The sequence below is a fragment of the Gnatocerus cornutus genome, chromosome 4 (assembly GCF_029298725.1).
Source record: "Gnatocerus cornutus isolate USDA-ARS CGAHR chromosome 4, icGnaCorn1.1, whole genome shotgun sequence".
Classification (NCBI taxonomy): domain Eukaryota; kingdom Metazoa; phylum Arthropoda; class Insecta; order Coleoptera; family Tenebrionidae; genus Gnatocerus; species Gnatocerus cornutus.
This window is the reverse complement of record NC_142236.1, coordinates 5,776,826-5,800,983: the sequence shown is the minus strand read 5'-3', so window position 1 is coordinate 5,800,983 and position 24,158 is coordinate 5,776,826. Positions and strand designations below refer to the sequence as shown.

Below are 24,158 nucleotides of genomic sequence, written 5' to 3'. Positions count from 1 at the left end.
TTTTCTTCCTCTTTGTCGCATTTTCATATTTATTTTCAAATGTCCAGCTTTTGATACTTTTCTTCCTCCTCTTCAAAAAACGTAATTAGTCAAGTGATCATTATGTCAATTTTCTTCAATCGCTTTCCTAGTTTTCTTGGTTATTTTTCTTTTCGTTTTTGCGAATCTATTTTTTCATGATTTTTTTCGTTGGCATTTCTTCATATGAGCCACTTTTCTATCTTCAATTTTCTTCAATTATACTTCTAGTATAATTTTTAATTTTCGTTTCCATTCGCTTCATTTTTATCGTTTTCACACAAAACCAAAAACTTTTCTTCTTTCTTCCATTTTGTCATTCTCAATCACTTTTCATCTTTCTACAACCGACTTAAATGTTTGTCGTCATTGATCCTTCTCCTTTTCATTGTCTTCTTTTAATTCAACTCCAGATTTCCAGCTTTTTCACGAATATTCTTCATGTTGTTACAAAAACATGATTAGTCTAGTGAAGAAGACATGTTTGTCTTCTTCATATTCAGTATGTTCCTCTTATTTTATTTTCAATATTTTCTTCACTTGATTGTTTACTATTTTCTTCACCATCTTCATTTATACGAGGATTGGCGTTCTCTTCCACTTCTGCATTCTTTTTTTTATTCATTCAATTTCCAGTCTATTTTTCGTGTTAATCGCTAATAGAAACTTAAAGACACAAGCATGTTCATTTCTTGTTTTGTCTTAATCTTCTGTCTTTTCTCCATTTATTAAAACAATGTAGAAAGTGCGAACACTTTTTTATATTTATGTAGTTCCTTATTGGCTTTTCATTTCCCTTCGCTTAATTTTTAACGTATTCACAACGTTCTTATTATCTTTACATAAATCCTTTATCTCCTTTCTTCTTTCTTCCATTTTACAACCTCAATCAGTCTTCATCATACTTCGTATGTTCATCAATTTTGATCCTCGTTGTTTTTATTCATCTTCATATTTTTAGTTTTTATATTCCTAATTCTTGTTGTTTTTGCAAAAACGAAGTAGTAGAGACATGTTTGTCTTCTTCATCTTCAGTATGTTACTCTTATTTTATTTTTTATTTTTAATATTAGTCTCATTTCATTGTTTGGTAATTTGAACACCATTTTTGTTTCTTCATTTATACGAAGATTGTCATTTTCTTCTAATTCTGCATACTTTACTTGTTTTGTTTCTTCATTATTTTTCCTGTTCTTCAGAATTGATCTAATTCTAGAGTTAATGTTCATTTCTTGTTTTTCTCTATATCTTTGTGTCTTTCTTCATTTCTTACAACACTCTGAAGAGTTTTACTTTTGTTCCTTTGGCTTTTTGTTTAATTTCGCTTCAATTTTATGATCATTGTATTTTTAAACAAAATGGCCATCTTATTTCATCTATCTTTCAATTTTGCATGCTTACTCAGTCTTAATTTTTCTTCAATCGATTTGCATGTTCATCAATTTTGATCCTCCTCCTCATTTATCTTCACATTCCCAGATTTTGGCGTTCTTGTTCTTTGTTCGTGATTCTCTCTTCTTCTCGTTTTTCCCGATCTTATTCCCCAATAAAGGCAAAAAAAGCGATCAATTTCTCCTCATAAATATTTGCTTTTTGACGAGAAATCTACAATATTTTTGTATTCGTTTATCTTCAATGTTTGCTTTAGTATCCTTATTGCTTTTGGCGCCTTAATATCGATACTATTCCAATTTCTTCTTCTTTTTTATTCTTAATTTTTGCTTGTTTAGTTTCTTCATTTTTGTATTTAAACCATAATCCATACAAGCAATTTTTTTTTCTCCTTCCTCGTCTTCTCTGCTAAATTTTCATTCTCTTTTTCCCCCTCTGTTCCTTTTTATGACATCGTTTCTGTGCTGCCAAGAATTGTCATTTTCTTGGTTTCTTCATTTTAACTTTGTTGAGCTTTTTTTCGTATCTCTTCTTTATTTAATAAAAAACCGCACCTGTCCTCTTTTTTTCACAGCAGGTGACAGTTCTTTACTGCTCGTTTCTTTAGTTTCCGTAAAAATTTCACCATTCCTCTTTTTGATCAGAAGCAAAATCCTCGTTTTCTTTTCATTTATCACCAAACTTCAGGTACTACAAAATCTGTTCATCTTCATTCCAATTTGGTGGGTTTCTTTCATAAGCAATCTCCATTTTTAACTGTTTCTTCGTGTTTCTTTCTCATGCGCTCAAAATTTTTCTTTGTGATATTGCTTCACTAACGTCATTTTCGTTTCTTCATTTTCACCAAGATGACCATTTCATTCTAACTGTTCATTGCCTTGTTTCTTCATTTCTATGACCTTCTTCTTGTAGATACTCATTTCTTCATCAGTTGTTTTTTGGTTTCTTCATTTAAAATTTAATTTGAATAAACTTTAATTTAAAGAATTGCCTTTTCCTTCTTTGTTTTTAAACATCTCAGTGATGGATCTTCTTCTTCACTCCAGTTTTTTTCTACTTAAGCCAAAATCTTGCTTGCAAAACTTCAATATTGTCACCTTTAATAATTCACTTTTAGCTCACTATTTTCTTTTATTATTCTTCTTTGTTTACTCGATTCTCTTTAGGCAAATTCTTCAGAAGCAAATTTCACATTTCACATGTCTTCTTTTTCTCTAATGTTTTCATATACTGCTTCTTTCGTTTTTTTAACGTGTTTTCTAGTTGTTTTCAACTCCATTAGAAGCAATTATCTTCGTTTCTTCTTCTTCACGTCCATATTTTCCCCGTCCGTGGGCTGAGAAGTTGCCAGCTGGCCACCGCTCCAGGCCGGAAAATTGCTAGCTCCCTCACTTAAATTTAAGTTAACTGTTATTCAATTGTTCTTATGGCAGCTTCTTCATCCAAGTAAAAAACCAGAAGAAATATGTCGCTGTAATGGTTATAAAAACAATAAAATGGGAAAAGCAACAGACTTCTAGAAAGTAAAAAACCCCTGAAGTGTGCCCTTAAAGCGCCGTCATCCCTCCGTCATTTTAAAACAACCACTCCTCTTAATTGCTTCATTTTGCTCCTGTCGCAACTTGGCACTTTGTCCTTCCATTAGCGCCGAATCGAAACATGTTTCGCTCATTTCTCCTTCAGTCACTTTCAGTTTTAGCAAGATAAACGGAAAAGTTATGACGCAGTGTTTCATCGACCAAACGAAAGAACAAGGGTAACTTGTAGGGGATGAGAAAAATTCAACCAATTTCAAAGTAACAGTGAGGGTTGTCAAGTGCGAACCTCACGGAGGCGGAGATGCTGTACATTATTTAGCTGTTTCGTGCCTACTATTAATTAAACGTTCCGGGGGCGGCGTCCAAATGCAACGTTATTAAAAGGGAAAAAGGCGACGTATGCTGCACAAAGGGGAGAAAAACGACAAAAAATCGACGGGGAACAACGAGCGTTATTAGATAATTTACTGGCGGTGTGTCCATGAAATTCCGCAAGTTCATGGCCGCGAATCGGTGTCATCGTCTACACTTCAAACACACAATTGCACAAGTCGAAGTGGTAAATACAGATTAGATAGCGGCATATCTCGGTAGCTACGGTAAACAAATTTATCACGAACGGTGGAAACACGAGAACTTACCGGTTGAGGAAAAAATCGGGACCATTAAAGAGCGCTGGGGTACCCCAAAAACAGTACAGGAAAAAATACAGTCATGTCACTTTCATGTTGTGATCAAAGAAATTGAAGGACAGCCCTTTGTAGTAACGTTTTATCGTTGCCATTCATGTGAAGTTGGCAATAAAAAATCATTTCGGATGGTATAAAAATCACGTGATTAACACCTCTTAATCGTTTCGTTTGTAGCTCCATTTTAAGCTCGCCCTCGACATAATCTAAACTTGTTAGCTAAATAAGTCGAGACGCTCTCGAATATGTTACACTCCTTAATTAATACGCGTGAAGTTGCCTCGGTTTCATTCATTACTGTGTTAAATCTTATGAGGCGTCGAGACGCTTTTATGAAGTGATTTTTTTCAGTTTGTTGATTTTTCAGGAATTCGGTTGGCAGTTTTTTAATTTAGTTTCATATTGCTTGCATATTTATGATTTTAGATCCTTTTTCATTCCGCAACCCTAGGATTTTCAAGGTTTAACATGAAGCAAATTTTTCCCATTCGCCAATAACACGTTGTACAAATTGGTTTTTATAAATAAATTAAAGAAAAATTGGTAAAATCCAATTAAACAGTCAAAGTCTACAATTATATACTAATTAATTTAGAGTATGTCCTTGAAGTTTTCCAGCAAGCTTTCGTATAGATATTTTACATTTCCACTAATTACTAACGAGTAAATTAGTTTTTATTAATTAATTAGTCACAATAATTATTTAGTAAAATGTGACCAATTTGGTAGTTTGGTACTTATTTAATCTCAAAATACTATATAAAATAATAATAAAACCAGTTAATTAATTAGTCATTCAGAATTCTTAATTAATAAATTTAGTTTACTAGTTCTTATAGTGCTGATTATAATGTCAGCTAACAAACATTCTATCAATTAATTAATAATAATAATTTTTAGATCTGTGTAAAAATTTAATTAAAAAAACAAAAAATATACGCCTTAATCTCAATAATACTTAATTAATCGCCTAATTAAACTTTAAATAAAAAAAATATTTTTAATTTCAAAATTCTTGGTTGCAATGTGTTAAATTTAGCAAAAAATAAATTAGAATAAGAAAATAAGAATGCAAAAATTAGTAAAATTAATTAGTCACACATTTCCATAAATAATTGGAGGTACTAATTTATTTACAATTTCCCAAAAACTGAATTAACTTTTCTTATTAAAATTCTCACGTTCTTACTAATTATCTACAAGAAAATTTGTTGTTCTCACTTTGATAAACTAGTTTAGTAAAATATGTTTTATTTGGTAATATTTAAGTTTAATTATTTACAAAAGTAATTAAATCAGTTAATTTATTATTTCTCATTTTTCAGCATAATTAACAAGTTTAGTTTACTAAAACTAGTTCGTTCATTTTGAATTATAATATGCATGTAAATTCAATAAAAAAATATTAATTCAAGTTTTATTCCTATTTAAATTGATGTATTGTAAATTTTAATTTATCTCAAAATTCTGTAAAAACTTTATTAACGGAAACCCAAAAACGTAAATTCTATTACATTAACTACTTAACTGAACCTAAATTGTAATTAAGTTTTCTAACTTCAAAGCTGTTGGTGACGATATGGGTAAATACACGACAATAAAAATTAGTAATAATTAAGTTAGAATAATAACAAAAATTAGTAAAAGTCAATACAATTAATTACACGCATTGCAATAAATAAATTAATAATTTGTTTATTGCATTACTAAATATTCCAAAAACTGGATCAATAATTAATTTCTTACATTTTTCCTTATTAGGTACCTACTTATATACGTACAAAATAATTTTTAATTTTAAGTAATTAATCACAATTATAACCTCGACTGATTTAATTGATATTAATCTTCTTTAAAAGGTATTGAATACAATGTGGATAAACCAGAGTACACGAAATAATTTAAAATAGTAAAAATTAGTAAAATCACATTATGTCATTAGTCACACATTAAACTAAAGAATTACATTTTTTAGTGCTTGTTGTATTATCAAAATTTCCCAAAATTGTGTCAAGGTTTCGTAGTAAAATTACCATGTGTATTTACTGATTACCGATATACAACTTCGTTTTCTTAACTTCTAAAAGTAAGAAGCCGCAATAATGATAATGTTTATACAGGGTCCGGCAACACTTGTGTCCACCCCCAAAATCGTCTTTAATTTTAAAGTTACAATTTTGAAAATTTGGGTACGCTCATAGTTGACAAAGCTCTAGAAGCTGACGCAAAAATTTATTTTTTATCACGGTTTGGTTGGCGTCGCGACGCCTAAGAAGTATAATTTTTAGCAATTTTTGAGTTTTTGCGGAAATATTCGAGAATTCAATTTTTTTTCAACATAACTGTAATAGAAACATCTGAGTTTTTATTTTAAATCTAATGCAAATTGTGTTTAAAATTTGCGAAAAAACGCTGTTTTATCAAGTTAGTTTTCAAAATTATGACAGCGCAGCGGCAAACTACGTTTACACCAAAATTTCACAAGTCACTTCATTCACTCTTATAAAAGTTAATTTTGATTAACACGGGCATGTTGCACTTTATGGACACCAGAAATCATTAATTAACATTGAAAAAAGCCACAATTTCACCAAGTAAGACTTTTGTTACAATCTAAAGCGAGCCAAAGGATAGATGTCATTTGTGACACAAGATGTTGACAGACCGGTGTAAACGTAGTTCCCAATTTTGACGTAATGAAATTGGAAACTAACTTGATAAAACAGCATTTTTTTCTCAAATTTTGAAGACAATTTGCATAAAATTTAAAATAACAACTGAGATATTTTTAAAACATTTATATTGAAAAAAAATTAAATTAGGGGTTGATATCACAAGACCTCACAATTACCTAAAAATTAGATTTTTAAGGCGTCGCGACGCCAAAACTATGAGTGATAAAAAACAAATTTTTGCGTTAGCTTCTAGAGCTTTGTCAACTGTGAGCGTATGCAAATTTTCAAAATTTTCTCGTTAAAATTAAAGACGATTTTGGGGGTGGACACAAGTGTTGCCGGACCCTGTATAGTAAAATGTGATACTCTTTTGAAACTGTTTTTTTGATAAAATGATCCATAAATTAATTTATTACTGAATTAAGCTGTTCGCATTAAATGATATTAAAAAAATTTGAACAATAAGAGTAGCGAGCTTAGTAATATCCTATTAATAAGTCATATATTACATTACACATTGTATTTGTAAATATTACAAAAACTATCAAGTTTCCGTAGTAAGTTTCACGTTTCAATTAATTTATTCCCTATATGCAAATTTGAAATTCTAACTTCTTTAAATTAGTCAACTTTGAAAATTAATTTTAAGTCATAAATTTAATTTTCTACAACTAGTTCTTCTAGTTTTAATAATTATAAAATGTATCTAATAATAAATACTCCTTCAACCAAAATGTAATTAATATTTTTCTTTTTAATTGTGGAATAATTTTAATTTAAAATATTTCCTTACCCTTAATTAGTATAATTAAAACAAATACTAAATAATGAGAGTTAGCGCATTAACTTTTAAATTCATTTGTTTCCAAAGTATAATCCTAGTCTAGCCACCATAAAGTTATAATTAAACGTGAAGTCATAATATAATAATAATGTAAAGAGATAAAATGTCGGAAACAAATAATACTTACTAATAAATTATAATTTCGTTGGTAAGTTCCATCTTCTATTATAGCAAGAAGCACTAAGTATTATTAACCACTTGGATAACACAGTTTTGGTGGATTATTTTTATAGAAGTATATAACGCTAATTGTTACTAGATCATAATTAGTCACTGCGTGTGAATTAATTAGTACAATTTTCACACCTCACAGTAAACACTAAAATATACTAAACATAATGATCTAGACAGGTTGTGAGGGTCTAGAATCGCGGTGCCGACCTCTATGCAACTTACTTGACATACTTCGCAAAAACTCCAAATGATGAAAATTTGAAATTTTGGAGACAAAAGTAAGAGGATGAGACGAATCAAATGAAATGTTTATTATTTGTAAATAATGTGTTATACCTAAATTGTACCATTTTAGAGAAATCTTGATTTTTCAAAAACAAAACATTACACAACAAAGAAAAATAATTTATAATTTTCGTAAACGTGTAAAGTCAAATTACGTTTCCAAGATGAGTTAAGGTTGGTTTATTCAAAACCGCCACTTTTATTGGAAAATAATAGACAGGCTGTGATTTGTAGGCAATTAAATTTCGATTATTTTAACGTAAAATTACTGTTTTATCATAGAATAACGTAAAAATTAATTTTGTGTTTTTATGTATTGTCAGTTTTTCAAAGCATGCTTCGATTTTGATCTATGATAAAAAATATAAAGTCGAATAAGCTCATCTTGGACCACCCTATATAAGGTTCGGTTCTCGTACCTTGATAAAGTTAGAAATGCCTGTTTGCGTAAAATTAATTGAGTAGGCCCTGCATGAAGAGTCAACTATTAATAATTCGATAAAAAACTAATTAATTAGTCACACTTGATATACAGCACTTACTCATACCTAATTGTTTCATTTTTACATACCTACTTATCGACTGTTCAATTAGAGAAGTCATTATTCATGAAATATGCGTTCTTTTTGTAGTAATCGCATATAATAAATGACAGACAGAATTGCCAACTTGAAATGATTCATTAAATTTCCATTCAAAGCAAAAACAGTAAAAAACGTGAAAGGTCCTGCGATGATGTTAGTTACGACATGGCATTTTTCCTCGGAGCCAACTGCAAATGTAAATTTAAGGATCACACGATACAGATCGAGCTCGCACGTAATAACAACTGATGGCGACAGGTCCGGATTAGCCCTCTTATTTACATCTTAATTCCCCGGAAACCCAATTGTGCATATTAGTACCAAAAAACGTCCAATCTTATCGCAATTAAACCCACCGTAACACAATGCAATTACGCCGTATACAAACCACCCCTTGCCTCCGCGCTCTTTTAATCCGTTTTATTCCCCATAAAGTTCCCTTTCTCCCCCAAATCGGAGCAATCGCCTCCACTTTACATCGTCATAAACAATAAACCGATGAGAGCGATCATCGATTGTGCGAACAAAGCCAAGACAACAACAATAACCGATTGAGGTCGGCACGGTCGATAATGGCGTCCTTTGAAAACAGGTCGTCGGGAATGCGATGGGTTTCATGGAATCACACGACGTCAATTTACGATTACAGTTTGAACATGTCCGGGTCTATTAATCAATCTTGTTGCGGCTTTGTTGACGCCAATTCAACGAAGAAGGTGGCTGATGGTAAGACATGGGCGGCTTACCTTATTGAAGGAAAAGGCGACGGGTTAGCCGGCTGTTACGAGCAGCCAGCACAGGGCCGGCATTTTCGAGAAGCTCGAAGTCATCCTGAAACCAAAAACGGGAAATTAACACCAAATTTTTGAGGTTAAGTGACATCAACATAAACTTTACGACATACGTTACGAAAACATGCCTTTTATCAGACAGGCCATGACTTAGTACGAGATTTTGACATTTTGGGGTTATGTGTCATTCAATTCCATTGTTACTAACTTTTACTAACTACTAACTTTTGAACCAGTCATGGCCTACCGTTTTTTTGTTACGACAAGAAAATTTTCTTCCAAAAGAATTAAAAGATGCAAATTAACGCTTTGAATTTTCCATTTCGAACTTTTACACTGTGAAAACGTATAAATAACGTTTTTCAATAATTCATGGATCGACCTTGTGATGCATGCATAGAGAATCTAAACACGTATGCTATTGCAATAGCGTGCATCGAATCAAGGATGTGGAAGAAGAAGAATGCATCCAGTTCCATATTTTGTAATTGGATTATTTTCCGTACGCAATCAACTTAATTGGTAATTAGTATTTCTTCATTATGCAATATTCACTATAGTTTGGTTATATTTACTAATTATTCATTAGAGTTGTGAACATGTTTTCTTATTTACTCTGATCAATTTCATTTGACGTTTCTATCGGGTGATCCCTAAAATTTCTAGTCGCAATTGGCTTTGGAAAAAAGTCATGTAACTAAAACCGGGTGATCATTTAGTAAGAATCAAGTAGACCGTGACTGTCAATGTGATTTTGGCAGCCGACATTTACATCCGTTTGAGGTTATGTGTACAAAAAGTCTAATCAATTCAACACAATGTTAATTGTCAATTGTTTTTTTTTACGATATTTGACAGAAATTAATGTTTTCACTTTCAATTTTTGAAAATATTTCCCAAAGATTTAGTTTTTCATTACATTGCTATAAGATTTTCAAGTTAAAAAGCTATTTTTCATAACTCAATAAATCCATTACATAAATTTTTATAAGGGTTTAGAAAAAACGATAATTTGTTTAATTTTTTTCAAATTTACTTGAACTATTTTATAAGAAGGTAACACAATGTTTTAGCAAGAGGTTTTTCACTGAATAAAATATACACATTGTTAGATTTACCCAAAATAGTCTCAAATTTACATCACACCCACTGTCAGTCAAAATTAGATTTATTGAGTTTTGAAAAATAACTCCTCAGATATAAGGCATTTTTCGCTCTAGAATTTTGTCTTTTAGCGCAGCTATTAAATTGACCCCGAGTAGAAACGTCTCCAAATTTCAATGCTGAAGAGCTAAAACTCTTAAACAGAAAACAGTTGGAAATTGTTGTAATTTTTGACTGTTCTAAAAATCAAAATTGCTAAAAATTGTTCAACTTGCTGCTTAAATTTCTTACTTAACATAGTACTTTTGATCTAGCCCGAATGACTTCTTCAATTTCTCCAAAATAGTGGGAAAACAGTCAGTTGTTTCAATTTAAAAAAAAATAAACAAAATGTGTTTTTATTCTATAATATATTACTGAATATAATTAAGTAGTAAAATTGTATTTAGCATTAATTTGATCCTTATTTATTATTTTCCCTCACAATACTGATTATAGAAACAAAATATTATTATTCTGTAAATAAATTGTTGAAGTTTCAAATAATTAGCAATTGAATAACCTAATAATTTAAATTAGTAAAACTTAGTACGAGAAAAAAAACTACAAAACCATAAATCAAATGAAAATAAGCTAATCCAAATTGGTAACACTTGGTAGAGTTCTTGCCACATAAAAATCAAATTTCTACTAATTACTAATTATAGTAACACAACTAACAGATGACAGAAATGCAAACTAAAATATTTGCCCGCTACATACCTTAAATAAATTAATAATTACAATTTAATTACAAATTTAGAATTATAATTAGTAAAATTTAGTAAAAATAAGTCATTCAAAACTAAATTGAACTATAATATGTAATTATTTAATTGATCATTCTCAGACAAATTTTATACAATTGATTCAATTTAATTTAATTGAAACCAAGTTACAACTCGCAAGTAATTTGTCAATCGCCAATATTTGATTGGCGCAAAACCAATACATATTTAATTTGGCTTGTAACTACATTGGTAGTTAGTCAAATAAAGTCCTGTTTACTAATTTAAATACTAATTCAAACTAATTCTACTAATTCGTCTCACCGGCCCTGCATAAATACGTGACCCGTTTTTATCCCTCGCACCTCAGATAATGTAAGTGATGAAAAAACAGACGAATAACACCCATCTGTCACTTTGACGAATGACAAAACGCCATTTTAAACACCTCCCAACTGCGCAAATTTTGTTTATCGCCATCTTTCTGTTATTTTCAGCGACAGATCGATTTGTTTCACTTCTAAACTGTCACTTTTCACAAATAACACCGCGCGAACAAACAACCGAAAAAAATCAACTAGTGGCTTGAATGTGATCATCTGCATGCGCCAACTTCAGACAATACAATGTCAATGTTGCAATCGCATTCTCGGTAACGAGGTCACCGCAACATAAACAATTAATTCTGCACAACATCTAGATAATTCTTTCCAAGGCAACGATCGATCGCAAAGACGATCCAATTTTAAAACACGAAAGAGCCGTCACACAATAATTACTTTATTCGGGAGATAAAAAATCGGAGGGATCGATAAATCGGAATTAATTGAAAGGATCCCTGCAAAAATAAATTAATTAAGACGCGAAAGTCGCGTTGCGTAATTCTGAAGAGAAACTGGAAAAGATAAACAGCTGCAGGTGCATAAATCGCCTTTAAACTGTCAGGGCTGCCAACTGTAATTTTTTATTTCAAATGCCGCGTTAGTCCAGCAGTGTGTATGTGGGTCAGTGCTTTAATTAATTATTGGTATGCAACTAAAATATGATTCCTGCTGTAGTTTATTGAGCTTTCATAATACGGATAAAGCAGCTTTTTGCTAATTTTTATGATTGCGTTTTTATTCCCCGTAATGTGGTTATAAAAGCGGCGGGAACTTTGTAGAGAACTTTTTAGCTTTGCGAACGCAATCCGATTTATTGTGAGGATTGAGAAGATGCTTCGGAAAGCTCGTGTGAGAAATTAAATTTATATTTTCGTATTTGCTAATTAGTGAAATCAGACAAGAACAAAATAATTAGTCTAATTAATTGACATTTAAATTAAATTTCTATCAAAATGATTACTTACAATTAGTCATAAATTCAACTTTGATTAATTCGTTTGATTCCAGTTTTGACTAATTTGTGGCGAATTCTGATGAAATTAGGCTAACTTGGGTCCCAAATAAGCATAGATTGAACTAAATAGAAAAATTGATGTGGATTAATTATATGAACAAAAATTCTGGGCAACAATTACTAAGATAGACCAATCAGAAAATCAATAAAAGTTAAAACTTATACTGCAGATACTAATTCATGACTAAATTGGAATTATAAGTTACCAGACTAGGAAACTTGATTTAACATTAACTTTTGACTAATTAATTATAAATTATTAATTATAAATTATTAATTATAATTATAAATAATTTTAAATTAGTAAATGTTAGTTTTTTGGCTAGAGACAAAGTCAGTCATCAATACTACTTAATCACAATGTAATTAATAGGCAAATTCAAACTTTAATTCGACCTAAAAATAAAAAAATGACTTTTTTGTCTAAAATTCTGTAATTTAGTACACAAGTTTGAAGTTTGATTCGTCTGACTCCAGCTTTGACTTATTTATGGAAAATTGACTAATTCTGAAAAAATTAAACTAGCATGGGCTCCAAAGATAGCATAGACTGAACTAAATAGGAAAACTATTCGGAATTAATTGTATGAACAAAAATTCTGAACAACAAACACTAAAATGAACCAATTAGAAAAATCAATAAAAGTTAAAACTTATACTGCAGATACTAATTCATGACTAAATTGGAATTAGACGTTACAAGACTAGGAAAACTTGATTTGACATTTGACTAATTAATTGTAATCAGAAATTAGTAAATGTGTGTTTTTCGGCTCGAGACAAAGTCAGTCACTAATATTAATTAGTCACAATTAAAACAGTTCGCAATTAATATGCAAGCTCAAACTTTTACTCGTCCTAAAAATTAAATAAAATTACTCAATTCTAATAGTGTACTAAATAATAATAGGTATATAATAATTATACATAATTTCTTAATTTGTACTTAGTAAGCGTCACTAAATTAAACAAATCTCAGAGTACATATACTAAAATGTAGAAAAGCCTGAAATAAACTTAATTTTCCAAATTAATTAATTTAAGTTGGTGAATTAATATTAATATTATTTAATAGTAAATCCAATTCAATTATTGAGCTAATCGTATGCAGAATTAATAAAAGTATCTCTCTAAAATGATAAAATTAAAAATTAGTCATTCATATATTTTTTAATTAGAATTGACTTAAAAATTAGTCTAAATATACTAATTCCTAACTCAATCAAGTAAATCAAAGTAAAATGATAAGACGTGACAAAGACGGTTTCCAATAATTAATTAGTCACAATTAAAATAGCACGTCATTAAACTCCAAATTGCAACTTGTTGATTAAATAGAGCTAAATTATACTAATTTCCTCAGATGAAAAAGGTAGGTTTAATTTAATTTTAAGCAAATTAGTCCAAAAAAAAATCGAAAAATTTAAAAAAAAATTATTTCAAGTATTAAGTAAGCGCAATGATGCATTAATCAATGAACAGTTCAGTCGTATTAGTTGACTAAATTGAATTCAATTAAGCAAACGTGAACTATTATTAAACTAATTTAGGCTAAAACCAAAAAGGTTTAATTTCAATTAAAAAGTCACAGTAACAATATAAACTACATAATTTCCTATCTAATTAGTCAATAATACAAAATTTAAATACTTAATTCAACAATTCATTAGTCAATTAATTAATTAGTCACAATCATGTACAACAAAAATTATATTCTTGTTAGTTGACAATGGTGAACCAAATTAATTTACAGTTTCGATTAATCGTAAGTCAAAAAATTAGTAACACACTTTTATTGTACTGATTTGGACTAAAGTTAGCTAGTTAGTTTGTATAAATTAAAAATTAAAAAAAAAAATGTTCGAAAATAAGTGATATTAATTCAAAATTTGTCGGAAGTGTCTCCAAAATCTGAGTTTGTTTCCAAAATTTCAATTTTCCTTAATTTGTAATTTTTGAGAAACGAACGAACTCATCGAGGTCTCCTGTACATCTTACAATTCGTGCGAGCACTTGTAAGTTCTATCTGGAAGCAACTTAACTTGGATTATTTTAACGTCTGGCTGTCTTTTTAATGATTAATTTAACGGTTTTGAACTGTTTATTATCTTAAAGAGTTTGAATCTTTGGTCGTTAATGGCGTGTTTATTTATTCTCAAGATATGTTAAAATTAGTCGTATAGCGCAACACTTTTAAAGAGTTTGAACGTTACGTTAAATTAGCGGCGAGTTTAGCTCAAATGAAATAATTTGACGTTATTTTCAGGAGTTAATGAAAGGTAATGTTATTTCAACGTTAAATAACGTCTTTGTCATTCATTACCGTTTTACCGTTTTAAAAAGAAACTTTCAAAGTAAATTTACCGTCATGATTTCCTGTTTCCGGAGCCACCAAAGCCTAATAACGTCACTTAGCGTCCCGGACTTTGATTTTCCCCGTTAAACGTTAATTTAATTTACCGTCATTCTCAATCTGTAGTCAATTTAACGGATATCTATTTTCTTTGTCAGTCTGATAGTGATTAAGAAACCCACACCTCTCGCACTTATAACCTGTTATTGACGCCTCTGACACTTTTTTTTTTTGGTAAGAAATAAGCTTTCTGTTGCTCATGGTATCAATCTGAATGTTTCCTTTGCTGGCAACGCCGAGTCAAGTTACTTCAATGTTATTGAATTACTTGGATCCCTTTAAAGCAAGCAAGTGTAGTGTGTAAGAGAATCGATATCATCTAGTCGAACCCCCTGAACTACATTACTAACCGAGGCAAAAACATTATGGTGCATTAATCACGTTGTGAGAGTTTGGAACAGACATGAGCACGTTTTGGGACAATTAGATTACCTCCTTTTGTAGGAAATGAGGTTTTTTCGGACTTGATTGACTCTAATTCCAAGCCGATGGAAACATGTTGATATAGACCGCACAAACATTTTCCCAAGTTTTTGTTAAAGAATAGTTAATGAATATTAGTGAACTTTGTATCAACAAAGTGCGGAAAAACTGCAGCAGGGCGGCAAAAACATATTTTAATTTTCCAGCTTTAAAATGAAAATAAAAATTAATTGTACTAGTGGCGCCATGTATTAGAAGATTTATAAATTGCAAGTGATGTTGTCAAAAAATTGTCAGATGTGTCAGATCAACATTTTTAATTCAGTTTTAGATAGTTTGTCGGTCAAAAAACACTGTGAGAAATTTTGCGGCTCTCTAGCACACGCCGTATTCACCCTCGGCTCAAGCGGCAAACATTGCCGTCGAGTCGTAAAATCCTACTTACAGTTGCTAGAATGTAAATAATTGTTTATCGATTTATTATTGTTGAGGTCTTTACTAATGGATGTCAAAATTTTGGACCAATTTTTTTTTTCAATTATGATAAAATCAAGAAGTTTCCATTTACGTTTCTATTTCCGGCAGTATTGACGCAAAAGAAATAATATTCTTATTACCACAAATGTGCACGAAAGTTCAAAATTTTGGAATACGAGTACAATAAAAGAATTTTTCAATTTTTATTTACAATTAACTTCAAATTTAAAAGTCTTTATTAAATGCCGCAACTCCAACGGCTAAAATAATTGAATTTGCTTCAAAAACATTTACTTAAAATTACAGAATTTTCGGACCAAAAAGTCATGCGATTCAATTCTTTGAACGTTAAAGCAAAAAAAATCCCTGAACTTACTTACTTATTAGTCTAGAGGCGTTAATCATTAAAACCAGCAAACTCAAAATAAAAAAATCCTGTAAATTCGACAGTTTTAACAATAAACTAATGTTATTTACAGCACTTACTAGACTAGAAATTGTCATTGATTAAACTAAATTAAAAATTTTTAATCAAAACAATTTTAGAATTTTTGATTTGTAAAAAAAATTCAAAATTCTTGACACTTTTCATGCTAAAGTAATGCAATTTATTAAACTTGTTACTTAGAAGTCGATTACTAAGTGGCCCCGATTTCAGGGATTTAGAGCAAAAATTAATTTTTTAGGCGACTTAAACTGAAAATGAAATTTTTAGGCCTTAAAAGCGACCTAAAAGTGAGTCTTTTCTGGCCGCAAACATTTTCGGCCGATCTATGGTGGCGCCATCTATCCATAGTTTTGCATATTACATCAAGATACCGATATTACCCTCAATTTTATAATTATTTGGGTAAAATCAAATCGCCAAACTGCTGTAAAGTGCAACAAAGACGTGTTGAATTATTGAACATGAACATGGATAGCAGTGTTGCTGCAACAACATCAAAAAGCACATCAAACCTAATTCATACAAATTGTGAAGCTACACATGCCGAAACTGCAAATGTAAATAAAAAAAAATGAACTTTTCTAAAGGATTCATAAATATTTCCAATTATTCAGTTGTTATAAATAATTAAATAAATAAATCATAAATAAAAATTAATTAACTAGTAAATTTAATGATGTCGCCTAAAAAATTTTGTGTGTATAACCGCCAAAAAGTGCCATTTTGCCCTCGCCTTCTTTCTGGCCTCGGCTAGCGCCTCAATTTTATAATTATTTGGGTAAAATCAAATCGCCAAACTGCTGTAAAGTGCAACAAACAATCACGTGTTGCGGCTATCGCCTCGGCCATTACAAAAAGGCTCGATCAAAAAAGAAACACTATTTGGCCTTGGTACACAAATACTTATTTTAGAGCTTTCCATTTATGACAGGCTAACTTAGCCTAACTTACAGAATGTAGGCGAAACATTTTATTTTCATAAATCATTTTTAGTAATGATATTTGGTAGAATTCCCACTTAAAAAATTAAGATTTAATTTAGAGAATTTTAGAACACGAAGAAAAGATTCAAAAATTCAAAATTTCGTTTTCAGTTCCAAAACTCGTACAGTTATAGTTAAAGTAATGAAAACTGGTGTATTTTTTGTACTTTAAAAGCGTTTCTTGAGTGTTCCAAAAAATTCATAATTGTACACAAAAAGTTACAATTTTAGAAATTTTCAGTTCAAAACGAACTCAAAAATCCAAAAAGTTCTATTCAATTTTGTGAGTTCGACAGTTTTAAAGTTAAAGTAAAGGAATTTGACAAACTTTTTAGAGGCCTTTCACTAAGAGTACTTCTATATGTAGTACACAATTTTGGAACAAAAAGAAATTTTTTGACAATTTTAGAATGCGATAAGATGAACTCAAAATCCAAAAATTTCTTTCAATTTTGTAAATTCGATCATTATTACTTTGAAAATTTTTATTGATAGAAATAAATTACAAAATTTTAGAAAACAAAGTATGAATTTTGGATTTTTTGATTTGTAGGAATAAATTCAAAATTCAAATTTTTTTACAAACTCCACAACTCTGACAATTTTAACGATAAAATAATAAAATTTGGTACATTCACTTCTCTACAGGCGTTTATGACGTGCACTAAATTACTGAGTTTTACAACACGAAGTAAGCATTTTAAAAATTTTTATTTATAGCAATAAACTAAAAATTTATTTCCATTCATTTTCTTATAGAATTATAAAACAATGACACTTTTCATGCCTAAGTAATGAAGTTTGGTAGTCTTATTAGTTACAAGCAGACCAGACAATATGAATTTAGAGCAAAAAGTAATTTTTTTAGAAATTTCCATTTATGCCAAAATTTTTATCAGAATCAGAAAGTTTCGCCCACAGTTTTAATGTTAACGTAATGCAGTTTGGTAAAATTCCTACTCTAAAAACTAAAAAACCAGAAAATTGTAGCACACGACAAAAATTTTCTGAATTGTAGAGACAAACTCAAAATTCTAAATTTCGTTTTCAATTTCACAACTCGGCCAGTTTTATCTAAAGTATTAAAATTTGGAAGACTTATTACAATAAAAGCGTTCATTAAGAGCCGGTTTCTAGAATAATTTTATGAAATTAAGTTAATTTCGCCACTAATTTAACGATTGCCGACATTTGATTGGCGGAAAAACGAGAACATTAATCGAAATTACAGATATAATTTAGCTTCTGTAAATCGGTCTTTTGTGCATTAAATCACAAAATTTGACACCATAAAGTTATGATTTTGAAAACTTTCATTTATAAAACGATGTCAAAAATCCGAAAAGTTCTATTTAATTCTGTTAATTCGACAGTTTTAAAATTAAAGTAATGAAGTAAAAATCGACTACTCTAAAAGCGTGTATTAAGTACACAATTTTTAAATTAAAAGTAAAATCTTTAGATCTTTTTAAAGAACTCGAAATCCAAAAATTTCAAAATCAAAGTCAAAATTTTGTATTGATAAAACTAGCTTAATCAGACTTCCTTCCTTTTACTAAAGTCAAAGCCTTAACCGCACTGTATGTTTGCACCCGGTATATCCAAACCTCCGCGAATAGTCGAAACGTCTTCAAAATTTTCTTCTCGTCCATCGTCGCAATCGTAAATTCCAATTTCTTTTACGACTCGGCTATTAATATTCATTGAAGTGTTAACCCGAAGCAAATTGGACTGTATAAAACGAGATAATCAATATTGATACAATTTTCGACGAGACTCACCTCGAGATCCTTCGGGATCCTTCTGTAAACTCACACAATCTGTTCCGGTCGAATTTCACGATATCCTGCCAAAGAATGCATGAAATGCGAATATGGAAATTGCAAGTGAGGGCAATTAGAGGTGGAGAGTAATTAACTCTGCGAGTTTAACTTCTAAATTGAGTTGGTTGCTTTCTTTTTGTGCGATTTTTCGGAGGAGAGCAAAAATGTTTCGGGAAACAATTTATGGCTTAATCCGGTTAGAGATGATTTAAGAAAGGTGCTATTTCGGAAAGTCGAAAGGGTGAAAGATGAGAATATATTTTGAGTTATGAAAGGGGTTAAAAAGCTAATTTAATTCTACCAAAGTGTGATTAACTACCAATTTTTTATACTACCATTTAATGGGTCTATTATAATATAATATAACTATTATCATTATCATTAAGTATTGCCTGTTCTACATTCTTGTGTGATAAATTTATTATGACTTGACAGTAATTATTATTAAAATGTAATATAATAACTAAACGCAATTTGAAACCTTGATAATAATTATGAGTAATCCGATAAAGCCTTACAAATTTAAAACGATAATGGATTTCTGTTTTCACTAATTTGGACAAATGTGTGCAACAACTAAATTCTAATTTTCCAGTCGTACATTGTAATTTATAATTCTACACCCAAAATTTCACACCTCGACAATTATCTAATCCTAAATTAACTTATCTCATTTACTTTGTAATTAAAAACAATAATTGTTCCTGACTTCCGTTCCCGTCTGTCAAATTGATAATATTAACTTAATTTAATTTTCTCGACTCTCCTGTGATTTGATTCTCGTTGAGTCGAAATTAATTTAATTATGTTACTAATTCATTTCATGATTGTGATTAATTAATTAACAAATTTAAAGAAGAAGATAGTTTTAAAATAATCTTATAAATGTAATAAAAATTATGGTCAAATATGAACTCTCTCATTTTATTTAATTCTGTTAATATTTCATAAATTATTTGTTTCTGAGATTTGACACACATTTCCTAAAATCTATGCTTTTATTGAAGACTAGAAATTTCATTTGAAAATAATTATAGTAAGAGCGGTTTGATTGTGTCACGTCATGTTAAATTAAAAACATTAATTAATTAAATGTTAAAAATTAATGTTAAATTAAATACTTTATTTAATTTAATTAATTATTGTATTTAATTTAACATATAAATTTAACATTTAAGCACATTTATACTAGCAGAACTAGTGAATTAAATAATCACTAATTAGTTAATTAAATAATACGTAATAATCGACTAATTGTCTTATTACTAGATAGACGTATTAAAGACAGACTAAATTATGCCAAATTTGCACTAACTGCATAATTGTGATCAAATAGTCTAAATTAGAAACAACTGAACTCAATCAATTCGAACTAAAGTGATGTCTTGGACTAATTTTGATTCATTAACTACGGAAACTTTTCCATTAGAGAATCAGTCAAGATTGTAAGATTTAATTAGAACGCCAAACCTAATTAGTAACAAATTAGCAAATGTTTCGGATTTATAGTCCAATTTGACCAATTTAACATTCAAATTTAACATTTAAACATTTATACTAGCAGAACTAGTCAATTAAATAATTATATTTTAGTTAATAAAATTGTCTTATTACTGGATAGACGTATTCAAGTCAGACTAAATTATGCCTAGTTTGCACTTACTACACAATTATGATCAAATAGTCTAAATTAGAAACAACTGAACTCAATCAATTCGAACTAAAGTGATTTCTTAGACTAATTTTGATTCATTAACTGCGCCAAGTTTATTAGAGAATTAGGCAAGATTGTAAGATTTAATTAGAACGCCAAACCTAATTAGTAACAAATTAGCAAATGTTTCGGATTTATAGTCTAATTTGACCAATTTAACATTTAAGCACATTTATAATAACAGAACTAGTTAATTAAATTATTATTAATTAGTTCATTAATTAATACGTAATAATCGACTAATTGTCTTATTACTAGATAGACGTATTAAAGACAGGCTAAATTATGCCAAATTTGCACTAACTGCATAATTGTGATCAAATAGTCTAAATTAGAAACAACTGAACTCAATCAATTCGAACTAAAGTGATGTCTTGGACTAATTTTGATTCATTAAGTACGCCAACTTTTCCATTAGAGAATTAGTCAAGATTGTAAGATTTAATTAGAACGCCAACCCTAATTAGTAACAAATTAGCAAATGTTTCGGATTTATAGTCCAATTTGACCAATTGTCAATAAGAATTGGTCTAGTCCCTGTGACACTGATGTAGTCAAATTTAGTCCGCTTAATGATGATTCAAAATTAGTCAATTTAATTCGAACTGGCATAGTCCTGTGATATCGAATTTAGTCTACTTAATTAGGTTACAAGTACGATTTAGTCTAAAGAAATTTGATTTTTTCAATACAAAATTAGTCACAATTTTGACTAATTAGCAGCCCTAATTAGAAACAATTAACACATAAAATCTATAAATTTTACACTTACACCATTAAGTCACTTCGGTAGCAATTAGTTTTAGACCTAGTTCAATTTTGTCATTTTAATGTACAGGCTAAGTAGTTAGAAAATTAGCAAAGTACCTATTTAAAGAATAATTGTAGAAAGATTTATGACGTATAATTAGTATGAAATTAGCATGTTTTGCTTCAATTAGTATTGAATCTAGTTCAATTTAGTTCATTAGGCTACAAAATAACTCAAAATTATTGAATTGTCTAAACACGATCAAGCGGATTAAAATAGATTAGATTTAATTGAGTAATATTGTGACTACTTAACGAACTAATTAATTGGTCTTAATTAATTAACCCATACAAATTAAGTAGTCACAATTTGAAACCACATTACTTTAAGCTCCTGCAAAACAAAGTGAGCATAATTATTGATTTTGACGACAAATTTCCACTAATTTGGACTAATTTAGAAACTGCTAAGCTACGTATATCAGGATAAACGGTCAGAATCCCAATAAAAATATGGTTATCCATCATAAATGCCCGGTCGTAAATAACCGAAGAATCCGAAAATAATTCAGGAAAACTCATCAATAAGCCACGACTAAACCATAAATGACATAAAACGCCTCTGAAACTCCAACCTAAATAATGTACAAATCATTCAATCGTTTTCGTCCCACACAAGCACTCCCTGGACGAACGCCAACACCGTTATCCTTATTTAATCCTGGGAAAGAGCTCTAATTAAAACGTTCGAAAATCTCCGCACCTGTTTCACATTTCGGTTCTTGAGATTTTCCTTTTTTGCGCATAGAAAAAATGTGTGGGTTTGGGCGAAAAGTAGCGTTTTCATAAAGAGTTGGCGGTTTGCACTCTTGTAGACGATAAGTGGTATTTATGTTACGGTTAGTCGAGTTTACCGAGAGTGGATGATTAAAAATTTCGTAGTTGGAAGTTTACAAAAAGAAAGGAGATGTTGCGAGGGGATGCTATAAATAACATTCATTTCATGTTGAAAATCGACCGGTGAAGTTCGGTCGAGGAGAAAAAAGGAGGATTTCAATTCGAGGCTTCATTGGGACCAATTTTCAGGCATTAATTAACTCCAAACAAAGTCTATTTCAGCGTTTCAGTTTTTCGTTGATTTTCTGTGGAAGTAAACTTCGTTCGGTTGAAACTTTAATAAACTTATTTCACCACGTGTGTATCTACATATATAATTTCTTTTTGCTGTCTGTAAGTGCTTCCAATTAAAATCAATTATAAAATTAATTACTTAAAAAAACCCGTTATTTACATTCAAGTAACGTATGTAGGATTTTACGGCTCGATAGCAATGTTTGCCGCCTGAGCTGAAGGCGAATGTGGCTTTTGCTAGAGAGCCGGAAACTCCTCACAATGCAAGTTTTGCAAAAAGCTTCTTGGTCAATAAAACATCCAAATCAGAATTAACAAAATTAATCTGACAGTTCTTAATTTGTAATTTTCGAAACTTTTATTAGATGGCGCTACAACAAAATAACTTTTATTTAGTCTATTACCTCCGTCAACTAAGTCCGAATTGGTTTAGTTGCTACTTAATATGAAGTATCTAAGTAAATTAATTTAGTTAAAATTCAGTTTTGGTCAGTCTACTATAGGTAACATAGATATAACTTTCCCATTACAAAATTAGCCAACATTGTGAGATTTAATTAGAACAATAAACCTAATTAGTAACAAATTAGCAAATGTTTCAGATTTATAGTCCAATTTGACCAAATGTCTATACAAATTGGTCTAGTTCCAATGACCCTGATGTAGTCAAATTTAGTTCGCTTAATGATGATTCAAAATTAGTACCGTAAGTCAATTTAATTCAAACTGTGATATTTAGTCTACTTAACTATGTTACAAGTACAATTTAGTCTAAAGGAATTTGATTATTTTAATTAAAATTAAAAAATAGTCACAATTTTGACTAAACAGCCCTAATTAGAAATAATTAGTACGGGAGTTGCATGATTAATACTTTGATAGCAGGTAAGGTTTAAGGAGTTAGTTTAATTGATCATACTTAGTAGCATCTGTAATATAAGACCACACAGTTTATTAATGCATTATAATTAATTAGTAATAATGTACAGAGAAAATAAACGTATAAGTACGACTATTCAAATTTAGAGAAGTATAACGTATAATAATAATAATAATAATAATAATAATAATAATAATAGACTTAATTAGAGACAATTAATTGTTTTTACTAATTAGTACAAAAAAATTGCATATTTTGTATGTTTAATTAAACTTCCTCCTAGGAAGACTATCAGTAACTTCGGCATCAATTAGTTTAAGATCTAATTCAATGTGGTCATTATACTGTATCAAGGTTAAGTAATTAGTAAATTAGCAAAGTATTTCAACAAAAAAAAATTTTTTTTTTCAAAGAAAAAAAGTATTTAAAGAATAACTAGACATGTTCGCACTAACAAAAGAATTGCGACGTATAATTATTAGTATGAAATGAGCATGTTTAGCTTTATTCATCAAACTTATCCCCAATTAAAATCAAATCTCGTTCAATTTTGTTCATTAGACTGTACAAAATAACTCAAAATTATTAAATTAGTCCAATTTTCATCAAATAGGTAGTAATTAATGTTAATTAGCGAAAAAAATAAACATGTCCTAATCAGTAAAATCGGAAAACCGGAATATTTTATATAATTAATCAAACTCAATCCATTAGCAATTAGTTTCGAATCTAATTTATAAATTTAATCAATTAGTCTGTACAAAATAACTTAGTAATTATTAAATTAGTATAAACTTTCACGAATAATTAGTAATTAGTACCCATTTGCTGAAGAAATAAACATGTTTGCACGACTA

At 29.7% G+C, this 24,158-nt stretch overlaps 1 protein-coding gene across 3 annotated transcripts in view; it reads right to left on the bottom strand.

The window, feature by feature from the left end:
- The window catches only part of LOC148176236 (uncharacterized), a 124,387-nt gene that overhangs the window by 18,399 nt on the left and 81,830 nt on the right, over nucleotides 1-24,158 (bottom strand). For 2 of the 3 annotated variants that reach the window (XM_088033676.1, XM_088033677.1), the window contains one exon: nucleotides 8,946-9,030. The gene's annotated coding sequence lies outside the window, so the exon portion shown is untranslated. Of the gene's footprint in view, nucleotides 1-8,945; nucleotides 9,031-11,226; nucleotides 11,517-24,158 lie in introns of those variants that run through there. The other variant, XM_088033678.1, reaches the window with a different exon arrangement.